The sequence below is a fragment of the Lithobates pipiens genome, unplaced genomic scaffold, assembly GCF_037356315.1.
Source record: "Lithobates pipiens isolate NorthernLeopardFrog02 unplaced genomic scaffold, aLitPip1_a1.2 Scaffold_19, whole genome shotgun sequence".
In the NCBI taxonomy this organism is placed as follows: domain Eukaryota; kingdom Metazoa; phylum Chordata; class Amphibia; order Anura; family Ranidae; genus Lithobates; species Lithobates pipiens.
The window spans coordinates 174304633-174319411 of record NW_027507764.1 but is presented as its reverse complement, the minus strand read 5'-3'; the positions used below and the strand labels follow the sequence as shown (position 1 = coordinate 174319411).

General features: G+C 47.8%; 1 protein-coding gene across 2 annotated transcripts in view; it reads left to right on the top strand.

Moving 5' to 3' along the window:
• Positions 1-14779, top strand: part of NUP214 (nucleoporin 214) — a 187386-nt gene that overhangs the window by 130630 nt on the left and 41977 nt on the right. The gene's annotated exons all lie outside the window — the stretch shown is intronic.

Here is a 14779-nt window from a genome sequence, read left to right as displayed (position 1 = left end):
AGCGCTACTAGACCTCTGAAGATAGGAAGTTCTATAAGTTGAAAGATGAGCCTCCATAGATCAAACTTGTTTTTCCAGCACACCCCTTAGATGTTCGAGGCCAACACCTTGATCTCCTTGTTGAGTTCCTCAAACCATTTTTTTATTCATCAGGCCAGGCCACCTTCTTCCATTACTCTGTAGTCCACTTTTTATGCTTATTTGTCCATTGTTGGCTCTTTTGGCTGTGGACAAGGGTCAACATGGGCACCCTGACAGGTCTGCAGCTAAGCACCCCCATATGCAGCAAACTGCATCAGACTGTGAGGTCTGACATATTTCAGAACCAGCATTAACCTTTTCAGCAATTTGAGCTACAGTTGCTCTTGTATTGAATTGGACGACACGAGCTGGCCTTTGCTCCACACATGCATCAATAAGTCATGGCTGATGGCCTTGAATGACCCCTTTGCCAGTTCACCAGGTTTCCTTCCTTGGACCACTTTTGGTAGGTCCAGAGCACTGCAGACTGGAAACAACCCACAAGAGCTACAGTTTTGGGGATGTTCTGATCTAGTCATTTAGCCATTACAATTTGGTCCTTGTCAAAGTTGCTCAAATCCTTACGCTTGCCCCCCCCTTTTTTTATTTATTTATTTATTTTTTTCTTGCTTTCAACGCATCAACTTCATGGACAACATGTTCACTTGCTGCCTAATATATCCAACCCACTTCCAGATGCCTTTGTAACAAGATTATAATAGTCAATTTACTTGTCAGTAGTCATAATGTTATGGCCAGGGCTTTTTCTGAGCTAGAACATGGTGGAACTCTGTTCTGCCACCTCTGGCTGCTCTCTACTGTCAGTTGTAAACACTAAAGACTGGCTCTGTGTTTACAAGTGACAGCCTACCTCTCCTGACAGCTCATGCAGCTATTCCTGCTTCAGATGCCCCGCTGGATGATCTAACTGCTGCTATAAGTGAAAGAGGCAGAGCCACAAATGAGTGTGCACTGTGTGGGTAAATAAACTGCAACTGCATGAGGTACTATAAGCTGGCTGGCTTCTGAAAGATACTTTTTGCAAAGGTAAGCCTGTAAAAGGTGGTGGAAGGGGAAAGATGGTGGTGGGTGTGTAGAGGTCAGAGCCGAGGAGAGGTGCAGGAGTAGATGCTACCTGTAACAGTTGGGAGTGCAGCCCATCTAGTAGGGGTGGGGGGTAATGCAGGAAGGCCTAGACAGTTGTGGTTATAGGGGATTCTATAATTAGAAGGACTGATAGAATAATTTGTCACCAGGATCGCCTCAACCAAATGGATTGCTGTCTCCCTGGTGTCAGGGTTCAGCATGTGGTAGACCAGGTTGATAACTTACTGGCAGGGGCTGGACATGACCCAGTTGTCTTTGTCCATATTGGAACCAATGACAGAATACATGGAAGGTGGAGGCTTCTTAAGAATCATTTTAAAGAACTAGGCTGCAAACTGAAGAGAAGGACCCCCAAGGTGATATTCTCTGAAATCTTGCCTGTGCCATGTGCAACACAGGAAAGACAAGGGGAGATTAGAGAATTGAATGCATGGCTAAAGACCTGCTGTAAGAAGGAAGGATTGTTTTTTTTTTTTTAAAGCACTGGGTTGAATTTTCATTGGGGTACAACCTATATGCTAAAGATGGTTTGCACCTAAATAGAAGGGGGTCTGCTGTGCCTGAGGAAGTGTTATATGGGACGCGCTGGAGGAGTATTTAAGCTAGGATTGAGGGGGGAGGGAGAATTGGATTACAATAGGGCAGACAGGGTCAGTCCCTATAGGTGGGTGAAATGGAAAAAGATGGAGGGAGGGCTATGGCAGGTTATAAGGTTCCCATGTTACAAACAACCATTAGAAATGGTACTATTTGTACTAAAAGATGAAATATGCAAAATTTGTGAGCAAAATGTGACAATGGATTAAAGTGTGTGTTCACCAATGCCAGAAGTTGGCCAAGCAAAATAGGTGAGTTGAAAGCTTCGGTGTATGAAGAGAACTATGAATTAATTAGTATTGCCTAATATTGGCTTTATTTTTCACATGACCAGGCTATTTAATATTCCTGGCTATGCTCTCTTTCAGAGAGACATGGTAAAGAGGAAAGGTGACGGTATCTGTCTCTATGTAAAAAGTAATGTCAAAGTGATTGTGAATGAGGACCAAGTTGGAGAGTGTGAGGCTAAAGCATTATGGGTGGAACTGCACATGGGTGTGCATACTACAAAGGTAGGGGTGCAACGGATCATCACTGATCCGAACGGGTCAAATGTTCGGATCGGCACACCCCGCGATCCGGAGAGCGCTCCCCTGCCTTGGCCTTAGGAAAGGCCATGGCTTCAGCCTAGCTCCGGAGCAGCGGTCATCTTGGTACACCCGGCGGCCATTTACAATGTGATCGCTCCATCAAATGATGGAGCAATCACTTGTAAGCAAACTGGCGTCATGTAATGATGCCGGTTCCTCTCTTCCCTCGGTGTACTGATCTGTACAGTGGAGTGGAGAGATCAGATGGAAGCAGCACTGTGGGCTGGATCTCTAATGCCCACAGCGCTGCTCTGTGACAATTGCAGTACCCTGCCAATACTCTGCAGTACCCTGCCAATACTCTGCCAGTACCCTGCCAATACTCTGCCAGTACTCTGCCAATACTCTGCCAGTACTCTGCCATACCCAGACAATACTCGCCAACACCCTGGCGATGCCCAGCCATACTCGGCAATGCCCAGCCATACTCGGCAATGCCCAGCCATACTCGGCAATGCCCAGCCATACTCGGCAATGCCCAGCCATACTCGGCCAATATTACAGTGGGGGAGATTGTGGATATTACAGTGGGGACTATATGGTGGTGGAATTTTCACAGGTTTTTGCAAATTCAATTATTTGCTGATCCGAAAAATTATCCGATCCATGAGTTTTTTTTTTTTTGATCCGTTGCACCCCTATACAAAGGTAATCATTGGAGTTTGTTACAGGTCACCCAGTGTTAATGTGGAAACTCGGCTCCTTGCACAGATAGAAAGGGCTGGGACAGTGATAATAGATAATTGTATCTACCTGGATTGACTGGAGTAATGGCACTGCAGGTGCAGTTAAAGGGCAAACATTTTAAAACCTATTACAAGACAATTTAATGTCCAGTTCATAGAGGCGCCAACTAGGAATGATGCTCTGCTGAACCTGGTAATCTCAAACCATGCAGAGCCTATTACTAATGTTCATATAAAAGAAAATCTGGGTAGCAGTGACCATTACATGTTTTCATTTAATGTCCGCTGTATTCAACAAGCACAGACTGGGAAGATAAAAACACTTAACTTTTAGGCTGGGTTCACACTGCTGCGGGGGGAGATCCGGATGTGATTCGCACAGCAAATCACATCCGATCTCCGTAGCACTGCGAGTTCAGCCATACAGATAGTATGGCTGAACTCGCAGCTGTCCCGCAGCAAACTCGCACAGGACCCTTTTTTGGGTCCGCAACGGAATCGGATCGCATGGGGGTTCACACCATGCGATCCGATTCCTGTGCGAGTCGGCAGATCGCACTGCGATATGCCGACGGATCTGGGGGTGTCATTAACATAACATTGACACCCCCAGCCGTCCGCATAGGGCAGTGTGAACTGCCGGCGGGAGGTATGCGATGCGGGAAAACGCCGCGGATTCGCGGCGTTCCCGCATCGCAATAGTGTGAACCTAGCCTAAGAGAGCAAAACCTCCAAATAAGAGGGCTGCTCTCCAAGACTTAGCCCTTGTACACACAGTCGGACATTCCGATGAACAATGTCTGATAGGACCGTGTTGTCGCATAATCCGACTGTGTGTGGGCTCCATCGGACTGTTTCCGTAGGAGTATCCAACGGACCAAGTTTTCCAGCTGGGCTATAAAATTTTCCGACAACATGATCCGATCAGACTTTGTCCGATCATGTGTAGAGAATTCTGATCGGACAAAGTGCCACGCATGCTCAGATCAAATTCCTAGACCAAAGCTATTGGCTACTAGCCTGAACGTAGTCCCGTCCTAACGAAATAACGTCATCACGTTAAGTACGATGAAGTATGCAACAGTTTCAGACAAAATCAGTCATGCAAAATCCGATGGATTTGGTTGTCGGAATGTCCGACCATGTGTATAAGGGCTTAGAATATGAGGGGAATATTGGCATCGATTACACAGAACAGAAATGGAAATTCTTTAAAACATACTGCAAAATACGTTCCCGTGGTCAATACGTTTTTAAAGGCTAAAAATAAAACCTATGTTGCTCATGGCCAAAGTTAGAAAAGCTATAAATAATAAGAAAAGAAGAGTTTTTCAAAAGTATCAAATTTAAGGAACTATCAGCGCTTAACCGCTTTCTGCCCGCCCATCGTCAAATGACGGAGGGACGTGCGGCTCTCATTCTGGGAGGACGGCATATGACAGTGTGTGTGGCGAGGAGTGCCGATCAGCGGGATCTTCTCGCAGAGGAGACCTGGGCAGGTAATCAGGGCACTGATGATCAGTACCCCGATTACAGGAAAGCCCCAGCAGTGCCCATACGTGCCACCAATCAGTGCCCATAAGTTATGCCAGTCAGTGCTTGCTCATCAGTGCAAATCAGTGATGGAGAAAAATTACTTATTTACAAAATCTACTGACAAACTTTTTTTTTTGTAAAAATAAAAATCCCAGCAGTGATTAAATACCACCAAAAGAAATCTCTATTTGTGTGAAGAAAAAGATAAAAAAAATAATAATGCGCGTACAGTGTTGCATGACTGCGCAATTGTCATTCAAAGTGCCACAGCTAAAAAATGGCCTGGGCAGGAAGGGGGTGAAATTGCCCTGTATTGAGGTGGTTAAATGTTACAAATAATATAATTGAATATGTAAAAAGGAAATAAAGGGCTCAAAAATGTTAGCAAACATTAGATTGCAAAAGAGAAAACGCCCCAAAAATTCTTCAGATATATGCATAGCAAAAAAGTCAGGTCTGAGCATGTAGGCCCTTTACAAAATAATCTGGAGTGGGTAACTGGGGACAAAGCGACGGAAAATTTATTAAAAGAGAAGTATGGGTCAATTTTTTTTTTCTTTTTAGAATCGTACTTGCCTCGGTGGATGCAGCATCAGTCCCCCGGCTCCTCTGCACCCCCGGACGGTCGAACATCGCTAATCGCTCAGTTCTGACAGTTCCCCGAGCAGAGAGCTGTAGCCTGTCGGTCACAGCTCTCTGCTCTGCCCCCTCCTCGCTCACTTGAGCTGTGGAGGGGGGGTGGCCGGCTCAGTCTCTCAACGGGGTGTCTGTCCAGATATCCGTGACACGGCGCACAGGAGTGTAAAACAAATTTCACTCCTGTGATCCATAGAAGTCCAGCCAAACAAGCTTTGGCTGGACTTCTTTTAAATACCTTCTTCAGCTCTGTGTAAACAAAGGAGCATAGGGAGCTTTATGTCCATAATGGGGGTGGTATTGACACAGCTCCCAATGATCCACATAGACTCAAAATTGATATGGTCCATAAATATTTAGACTAAATATAGGTGGATAAAGCACCTGGACCATATGGCATACACCCACGGATCCTAAAAGAATTTAAATCTGTCATTTCAAAGCCATTGTTTATAATTTTTAGGGACTCTTTAATGACTGGAATAGTACCGCTGTATTGGCCTAAGGCAAATGCGGTACCTATATTTGAAAATGGATCAAAGTCTTTACCAAGTAATTACAGACCTTGTTAGTTTATCTTCTATAGCTGGGAAGATACTGGAGAGTTTAGAGGATAAGTTCACCTTTGGGAACATGTTCCACCCATTTGCAGGGTAGAACATATGGTATAACATGTTCCCAATGCTGCAGCTGCGATGCAATGTCAGTTAAAGCGACGCAGTGCATTAACGCTAAAAATGGCCTTGTCATTAAGGGGTAAATCCTTCTGGGGCTGATGTGGTTAAGGTCATCAGAGGACAAGGGGACACTCTTTACATCTGGAGGAAAAGAGATTTAATCTCCAAATACAGAAAGGCCTCTTCACAGTAACAGATGTGAAAATGTAGAATAGACTCCCTCAAGAGCTGGTTCTTTCCAGCTCAATAGTTTACTTTAAAGGCCTGGATTCTTTCCCAAATGTACATAATATACTGTAACTGGATACTAACATTTTATATGTAAAGTTGATCCAGGGAATATCCGATTGCTGCTTGAGGGATCAGGAAGGAATTTTTTTCTACTGCTGTAGCAAATTAGGTCATGCTTTGCTGAGGCTTTTTGCCTTCCCCTAGATCAGCTGTGGGTATGGGATTGTATAATCTTTATTTTATTTTTCATTAAATTCTTTCCTTCTTTTGAACTAGATGGACTTCTGTTTTTTCTGTTTTTTGTTTTTTCAACCAGACCAACTATGTAAGTGAGATGTAGATGGGGAATGCCGAGGTAAGGGGCTGTGGAAGAAGGTCCCAAAGCATAGTTGTTGGGGGAATGGGGGAGGGGATGAAGTTGCAGAGAAAAGCTGTGGAAGAATGCTACAGAGGTGACCTGCAGAATGTAAGGGGGGTTGAGGGTGTTTGTTGGCGAACTGCAGACAGGTGCAAAGGTGAGCTGTGGGGGGTGGAGGTGAGCTTGCAGATGGGGGTGCAGAGGTGGGTCACAGATGGACAGACGGAGCTGCAGAGGTGAGTTGTGGACGGGAAGTGTGGAGGTGAGCTGCGCATTGGGGATATAGAGGTGAACTGTGGATGGAAGTTGTAAAGGTGATCTGTGGACCAGGGTTTTACAGAGTTGAATTGTAGATGTTTTTTTTGTGGGGGAAAAGATTTTTTTTTTTTTTTTTTTTTTTTTTTTTTTTTTTTTTATTGTTTGTTTAAGATAGAGGAACCGGGCCACAGGAACCACAGCAACAGGATAATACATTGGCTGTTATACAATCAATGGTACATCTACATAGATACAGGCTTCATCCACATTACAGCGATATAAGGTGGTCCATGTTTGGGTTTTCACCCAGGTACAGACCCTATCTTGGGACTAAGATGTCCCCTTCTGTGTAGGATAGGCGTAGGCGCACCAGGACTGCACGAGTGTTAGGTTACCTTGGTCCTGCGGATACAGCCCCCCTTCTACCTTTTCCCTTTTATCACACAGAGGAAAGAATAGGGGGTGATGTAGTATCTCTAGGGGTGGTGGGGGTCAGAGTGGGGAGGGAAAAGAAAAAGGGGGGGGGTTGGGGGAATGTGGGGATATGGAGGGGGACACCCAGAGTTCATTGGACAGTTTGTCTAGTCAGACCCTCTGAGGGTACGTCCCTCATCGGAGTATCTGAATGCGTTCCATGCCTGCCACGTTTTGGAGTATGCTTCCTGGCGGTGCTGGCCGGTGAGGATCAGGTCCTCCATCCGACTGACATTGTCTGTCTACTTTGTGTAGCCATTGACCAATGGTCAGTGGATGCGGGGACTTCCAATTAAGTGGAATGCAGGGTATGTCGGATCACAGATTTTCTATACTTTCGTGCCGGTATTTCCGTCGTGTGTAGAAGGAAGTAGGCTGGAGTATCCGGTATTATCCGGTCTGTAAATGTTTGGGTTATACGTCAAACTTCTCCCCAGAAGTTTCGCAGTCGGGGCAGGACCAGAATATGTGTAGGAGGGTGCCTTCCTCTGTTTGATGGGAAGAGCTTGTGTAGGAGAGTGGGAGTTCTGTACCAACATGTTGGTTAGACATGGGGATTGGTAGTCTCCCGGTGGTTCCATCCGTATAGCGTAAATCAGGGATGAGCGTATGTGTGATTACCTCTGTCTCAGTGCAGAGCTCCTCCAGGGTCATAAGGGGTCTTTGTGAGTCATTAGGAGGAGGTGGCAGGCCCTTGAAAAAGTGGCTGAGTTGTAGGGCTCTCATAAAGTCTAGCTTATATTGGCCAATTGGGGTCTGATAGTTCCTTGTGTGTCCTCCACCTACCCATTGTGCTAAAATGTGATGCTTGATAGAGACCTGCGATTCGGAGGTCTTGGAATTTCTTGTCTGTCAGGCCCGGTTCGAATTGTGCCCAATTACGGGTCTTAAGGGGGAGTTACGGGTTGAGAGGTCAGAGTTTGTCAAAAGTTGTGAGCATATTCTAGCTGTGTTGTCAGGGGGTGTCTAAGTTTAGGAGGCAAGGTGTCGCGGCACCAGGGGATTCTGTGTAGGGTTGAGTCGCATTGGTCCTGCTCCAACTGTGTCCATAGTTTGGTGTCTTTGTCGGCACCAGTCAAGGAGTCTGCTAAGGTGATCTGCATCATGGTATACGCGGATCTCTGGCATGGCCAAACCCCCGCGTGCTTTTGGAAGGGAGAGTAGTTTCCTGTTAAAGCGTGGGTGCTTCCCCACCCAGAGAAAGCGAGTGAAGATGGAGTGAACTCGTTTAAAATAGTCTCCGGGTATGTGGATAGAGGAACTTGGGCAGTATCGACATTTTGAGGATGGTGCATCGGCCGAGCCATGAGTGCAGGCCGTCGCCCCAACCGTCAAGTAGTTTCTGTACTGTTTTCAGCAGGGGGGGAAAGTTAAGTTTGAAAAGTTGGGATAACAAGGTGGGTACATAAGTGCCTAGGTACTTCAGGGCCACGCCCGTCCATTTTAAATTGAAACTGTCCTTAAGTCGCTTTAGCTGATGCTGTGGTAGCCCTATGCCAATAGCTTACGATTTGGTGAAGTTAATCTTTAGGTTGGATAGTTGGCCGTAGGTGTTAAATTCTTGCAGGAGATTCGGTAGGGATTTCATAGGGTTCGAGAAGGGGAACAAGAACTTGTCCGCGTAAGCAGACATCTTATGTTGTGGTCCATTGGCTCCTATACCCGTGATGTTTGGATTCAGTCGGACGTTGCACAAGAAGGGTTCCAGGTCAGGGCGATTAGGAGGGGCGAGAGGGGGCATCCCTGCCTAGTCCTGTTCGTAATCAGGAATAATTCCGAGAGTACCTCATTCGCCCTCACCCTGGCAGACGGCGCCGCATAAGCTACAGTCACCCAGTTTAGCATCTTGCTCCTTAGGCCCACATGTGCCAGCATCTTGAACATAAATGACCAGTTCACCCGGTCGAATGCCTTTTCGGCGTCCGTACCCAGGAATACACTTGGCGTTTTGTTACTGGCTGCTATATGAAGTAAATTGAAGACTTTGGTGGTGTTGTCCCTAGCCTCCCTAGATGATACAAAGCCCACTTGGTTTAGGTGGATGAGTTGTGGGAGATGTTGCTGAAGTCTGAAGGCCAGAATTTTGGTGAATAATTTATCGGTGTTTAGGATTGAAATAGGGCAGTAGCTCCCACATTGGGCCGGTCTTTACCCTCTTTAGGGATGACCGAAATCTGTGATTGCAGTGTGGCGCTGTGAAGGGAAGTCCCTGTTCCAAGACCATTGTACAGGGCTACCAAGTGTTGGCCCAGGGAAGGGGGTAGGGTCTTGTGATAAGCAGTGGTGAGGCCGCCAGGCCTGGAGCTTTACCCGGTGTTGCACTTTTCAAAGCTAATTAGAGATCAGTTAATGTGATGGGTTCCTCCAGGAGTTCCTGTATTTCGGTCGGTAGTGTGGGCATGGTCATGATAGACCGACATACCGTGGGGTGGGGGCGGTAACGCATTTAGATTGTATAGTGAGCTATAATAGTTTCTGAGCTCCTTTTGTAATCTGTTGGGGTAATATTTTCTGTCCATTGGTGTTCGTGATATGTGGAATGTAGGATGCCATTCGTTGTGTCTTCAAGGCCTGGTCTAGGAGTTTCCCGCATTTGTTGCCCGATTCATATGATTTCCTCCGACAGATCTGTAACGCTACTTTGGCTTTGAATTTGTAGGAGGTCAGCTATTTGAGAACGTGTGGTGTTGAGTTAGATCCCAATGCTTCTGGTCGGGGCTGTCTTGTGGGTCAGCTCTAGGGCGTGGAGTTTGGTGAGGAGTGATTCTAGTTTCTCTTTCCTCAACTGTTTTAGTCTGGAGCCATGTTTTATGAGGGTCCCCCGATCACTGCTTTGTGGGCCTCCCATACCACCCCGCGTCACTGTCAGGGGTGCTGTTGGTGTCGAAGTAGTGTCCTATTTCTCTGACCACTTCTGCTAGGACCTCGGGGTCCTGCAGTAAGCTTTCATTAAGTCGCCATTGTGGTCGTTGTTTCGTTTGTGTCTCTGAGATGACATATTGCATACTGATCGGGGCATGGTCTGACCACGTAATCGACCCGATGGATGTGCTCTGACCGGGTACAGTTGTCCGTGAGGTATGAGGAGGTAATCGATACGCAAGTAATTCTGGTGCGGTTTTGAGTAAAAAGTGTAGTCGCGCTCTTCCGGGTAAAAAGGCACCATACATCAATCAGTTGTACAAAGTGGAATGTCAAGCAGCTACGTTTGCGGGTGCCCCTTGTGGTGGAGGATGTACCAGTGGAGGTGTCCCCCGTGGGGTTCAAGGGTATGTTCAGGTCTCCTCCTACTATCAGTTGTCCCTCTGAGAAGCGCATAAGGTGGTCCATTCTTTTCCTGAGGAACACGTCTTGGTGGTCATTTGGCGCGTATAGGTTCGCCAGGGTTACCTTTCTGTCCCCAATCAACCCTTTCAGGTATAAAAAGCAGCCTCCTTTGTCTGTGAGTCTATGAGCGACCAGGGTATCCTGGCTGAAATGAGGATCGTTACTCCTCTAGATTTAGCTTCAGTTTAATTGGAGTGATAGGCTAAAGGGTAATGTCTATTCTAAGTAACGGGAGGTTGTTTTCTTTTAAAGTGTGTCTCCTGCAACAGGACGATGTCCACTCCTGCACTGCGGCTGTCATGTAGTAGTATCCAACGCTTTTCAGGCGTATTTAGGCCCTTTGCGTTTAGGAACACTTAATAAAGGGAGACCATATTCGTGGTGGGTGCGTGTGTTCACAATAAAAACAAAACCACAAAAAAAGGGGGGGGGGTTAGGAGAAGGGAGGGTGGGTTGTGGGTGAAGTACGCTATGGGGATAGGGTGGAAGGGGGAAGAAAAATACGGGGGGAGGGAGGGGGAGGATAGAAAGTTGTCACTAGGGTGTGCAGCTTTAGTAGCCTTGTTGGCTGTGTCGCTTGTCAGAGAGACCTCTGAATATGGAGCGCAATCCTAAATGAGGGAGTGGGTAGACCGAGCCTGGAGGCGAACCCCCAGCTCTCCCCACCCATCGCCGGCAAGTTGCAGTAAGAAATTATATGTATACCGGTATAGTGAGGCAGATGGACTGTCATGTCCATATGAGACTAAGCAGCTTACGAACTTTGTAATTTCAAAACTCTATAAATAACTGTTAACCGAAACAGAACAACAAATATCATCAACGTTCAATAAAACAGGAACATAATGCAAATCAAAGTATAAGCAGGGTTCATTCTCCATTCCTGAGCTAAGAGAGCATGTCCTATCTTCTTTTTCCGCATTGCAGCAGCTTTGTAAATAGGTGAGGACCCTTATGTCACTGGGTAGACTGTCGGTCCTCCCCTCTGGTTGCTGCAAGTGCAGGTCATGACCAGGAGGGTCGAAGTAAGTCCTCAAGCATGCTTCTGATGTGTGCTATTGTCCAGGCTTGTGTAGTCACACTGTGCCTCCAGGCATTCCCCCTGTGCCCCCAAATGAGCTGAGTCCTCCCCAGCAGTGAGTCCAAATGCCCTGACTAATTCTCTCCCATTCACTCGGTGGGGGGGGCACATTCCCGGTCATGGCCACGTATTGTTCCGTGTCCCACTGGAGCAGCGGTATGGTGCCAGTCCACCTATTTCTGTGTCCCAGCATTTTGGCATGAGGAGAAGCATGTCTGGGTTGTTCCCAAGGGGATGGGGGCTATGCTCTAGTTCAGGGGAGAGCAGGGCAGCAGCCCCAGTGGTTCAGAAAGTCTCTGATCGGTCCCTGTAGTGCAGCCAACTGCCAGGCAACTGTCTCAGTTGGTTCCCCTGGGAAGTATCAGCCAGGTCTGTTCAGGAGTCTCGCTAGATGGGACAGGGAGATACTGTGTAGGTGACTACAGCTACAGAGCATCAGGGTCAACGCTGGGTGTCTCAAATGTCTGGGGTCCAAGAGGCAGAACATTCTACCTCGTTCAGGCAGGGGTGCTCACGGCCGGGCAGGTTGGGGTAGTAAATGTCAGGGACTGGTGGCCCAAGGCCCACTTACATGGTGCGCCACCAGATGCAGACCGGTGCCTCGTCTTCCTCGGTGTTGGCGGGGCGGTAGTGAACCGTGGTTTGCTAAGACGCCTGATCTGCCTAGTTGGCGTGGTAGCAGTTGTAGCCAGTCCAGGACGGGTATTGACTCCATGCCCATGAATCAGAAGAGCGCTGGCAGGTCTGCGGCGATTTGTAGGGTAAAGGCTCCGGACTCTTTGCGGAAGGACACTGAGAGGGGATATCCCCAACTATATGTGAAGCCGAGCTGCTTGGCCAGGTCCAGCAGTGGGCGCAGGAGGGCTCTGCGTCTCAGTGTGGACCTGGACAGGTCCTGCAGGATTTTGACTCTCGATCCATCCACCTCCACGTCTCCTCGTTCCCAAGCGCGTTGAAGGATGGTCTCCTTTTGGGTGTAGCGGTGGAGCCTACAGAGGACGTCTCACGATCTGTCTGGGTTAGTAGGCCTGGGACCCAAGGCTCTGTGTGCTCTTTTGAGGATTACTTCAGCTTCTGGGTCCTCGAGCACCGTCCGGAAGATAGTCCTGACTGCCTCCCTGACATTCTCTATTCTGTTGATTCCGGGATTCCCCGGAGCCGCAGATTATTACGGCGGCTCTGGTCTTCCATATCTTCCATATGTAGCTGGAGTGCGACTGCTGTGTCCCGGTGTTGGTCTCGGGATTGTTCCAGCACTGACACCCGGACCTCCAGGGAGGACAACTATGTCTCCCCCGTAGATACTCTGTCTGCCAAAGTGGACACCTCTCCTGTGACCCCTTGAATATCTCTCCTGTGGGTTTCTTCCAGGCGGAGGATCAGCGCTTCTATGGCGGATTGGGTAGGGAGGGCTTGTAGCATCTCCCTGATGTCCTGATCCAGCATGGAGGCTTCTGGTTGCTGAAGGGTAGACATCTCGATCTGCCCGGATTCTGTGGGGTCTTCTTGGGAGCAGACCGATGGCAACCCTGTGGCGAGCAGAGATTCGCATGGGCCTGACATGTATGCTCTCTGTGTAGCTCCGTGCGCGGGGGCCTCATGGTGCCGCTGGTCTAGCGCCTGGTGATTTCTCCTGCAGGCTCCGGAAGTAGCGATGGATCTCGCTGATAGTTTTCCCTGGGGGGTCCCCTTCATTGCTGCTCTGGTCCCGTATTTCTTGGCTAAGCTCATACCGGTGTGAAAGTGTTTTTTGACGGGGTATGAGGGTTCGGGCTGGGAGCTCTTGGGGAAAAACAGCCTTACTCAGCCATGTCTAGGCCACGCCCCCGGAAAAGCTTTTTACTGGGGAAGATTTTTACTTGATAGGGATAGGGACAGCACAGCATACAGAGTTCAGTGGTCAAGAGTAGGCAATGCAGCAGTTAGGATTTTATAATTGGGAAATGTGGGGGGGGGGGGGAATTAGGCTCTGAAGTGGGGGTCTGGGGAGGATTTGGGAGGAGGTATTTTTGGTTGTAAACTGGCCTGTCTGATGCACACTCCTGAACCCTGCACTTTGTGTGCAAGAAACTTCTTAATGTTTACACTCCTTTATCGGGCCAGTCTTGCGCACTCTGGAACCCTACCACCCTGAGCATAATGCACTCCTGAACCCTACCATTCTGTGCATTACACACTCCTGGTTCCGTTTGACAATGCTTCTTGAAGACCCTCCTACTGTTAGTGCAATTTGGCCATGCCCACCAGCTGATGTGCCACATCTCCACTTTCCCCCCGGAGTTCCTGTACCCCTATTCTCTAACAAAAAAGCCCTAGGTATGGCTGATTGGTGTATGTGTCTGAATCTGCTGAATATTAGATCAGGTCTGTGATCTATTTACTTAAGACCTTTAATGGCAAATGGCAGGCCTGCTTTTTTTGCCAGCCCCCTGTCTGGCAAAGCTGGGAGCATAACATCCCACAAGAATGCACTCTTGCAATGGGCTGGAATGCATTATTTTCTCTGGACTTCAGGACAGAGTTTTTTTTAGGGGGTGTTGTGGGACAGTGGCGATTGGTTTGTTTACAAGCCACTTTTTCTTCTCATTCATTGAAAGAGACAGGACTTTAAAAAAAAAAGGTTGGGTTATGCTGCTGCCCACAGGAGGACTTGGACAAACAAGAAAACTAAAACTCTGCCAGCCTCCCACTCCCAGGAATCCAGCTGTTTTTTTTTCTTCATTAAAGATTCTCCTGCTTGAGGTTATCTCTATATTCAGCTATCGGGATCAGATTTTCAGCAGCACGAGCTTTGGTGGCCATACCTGGGTCCACTGGATTGAATGATTGTGGATTTGTATGGAATGGGACCTTCAGGCACTGGGCTCTGCATTTCCAGACCAGAGTGCATTGCATTTGTTATCCATTAAAACATTTTACGGGTCCAGAGCTGTGGCACAGCCCCAGGTGTGAATATCTCTGAAGAGTCACTTTGTGAGTAGGCCATGTGGGCCGAGCATTGGGGAGCTTACCTTATCTTAATTGTACAGGATACAGGCTTTTGATTATCATTGACTCTGGGTTAAAGGATTGCACCTTCAGGTAATGAGACACTGGCAAAGCTGTGAGGACATGCCTCCTGCCCCCCCCCCCCCCCTCCCCATAGCCCTACCCCTTTTTGATAGTCCTTCATTGTAAGTTTCCCAAAGTGGAGTATCTGT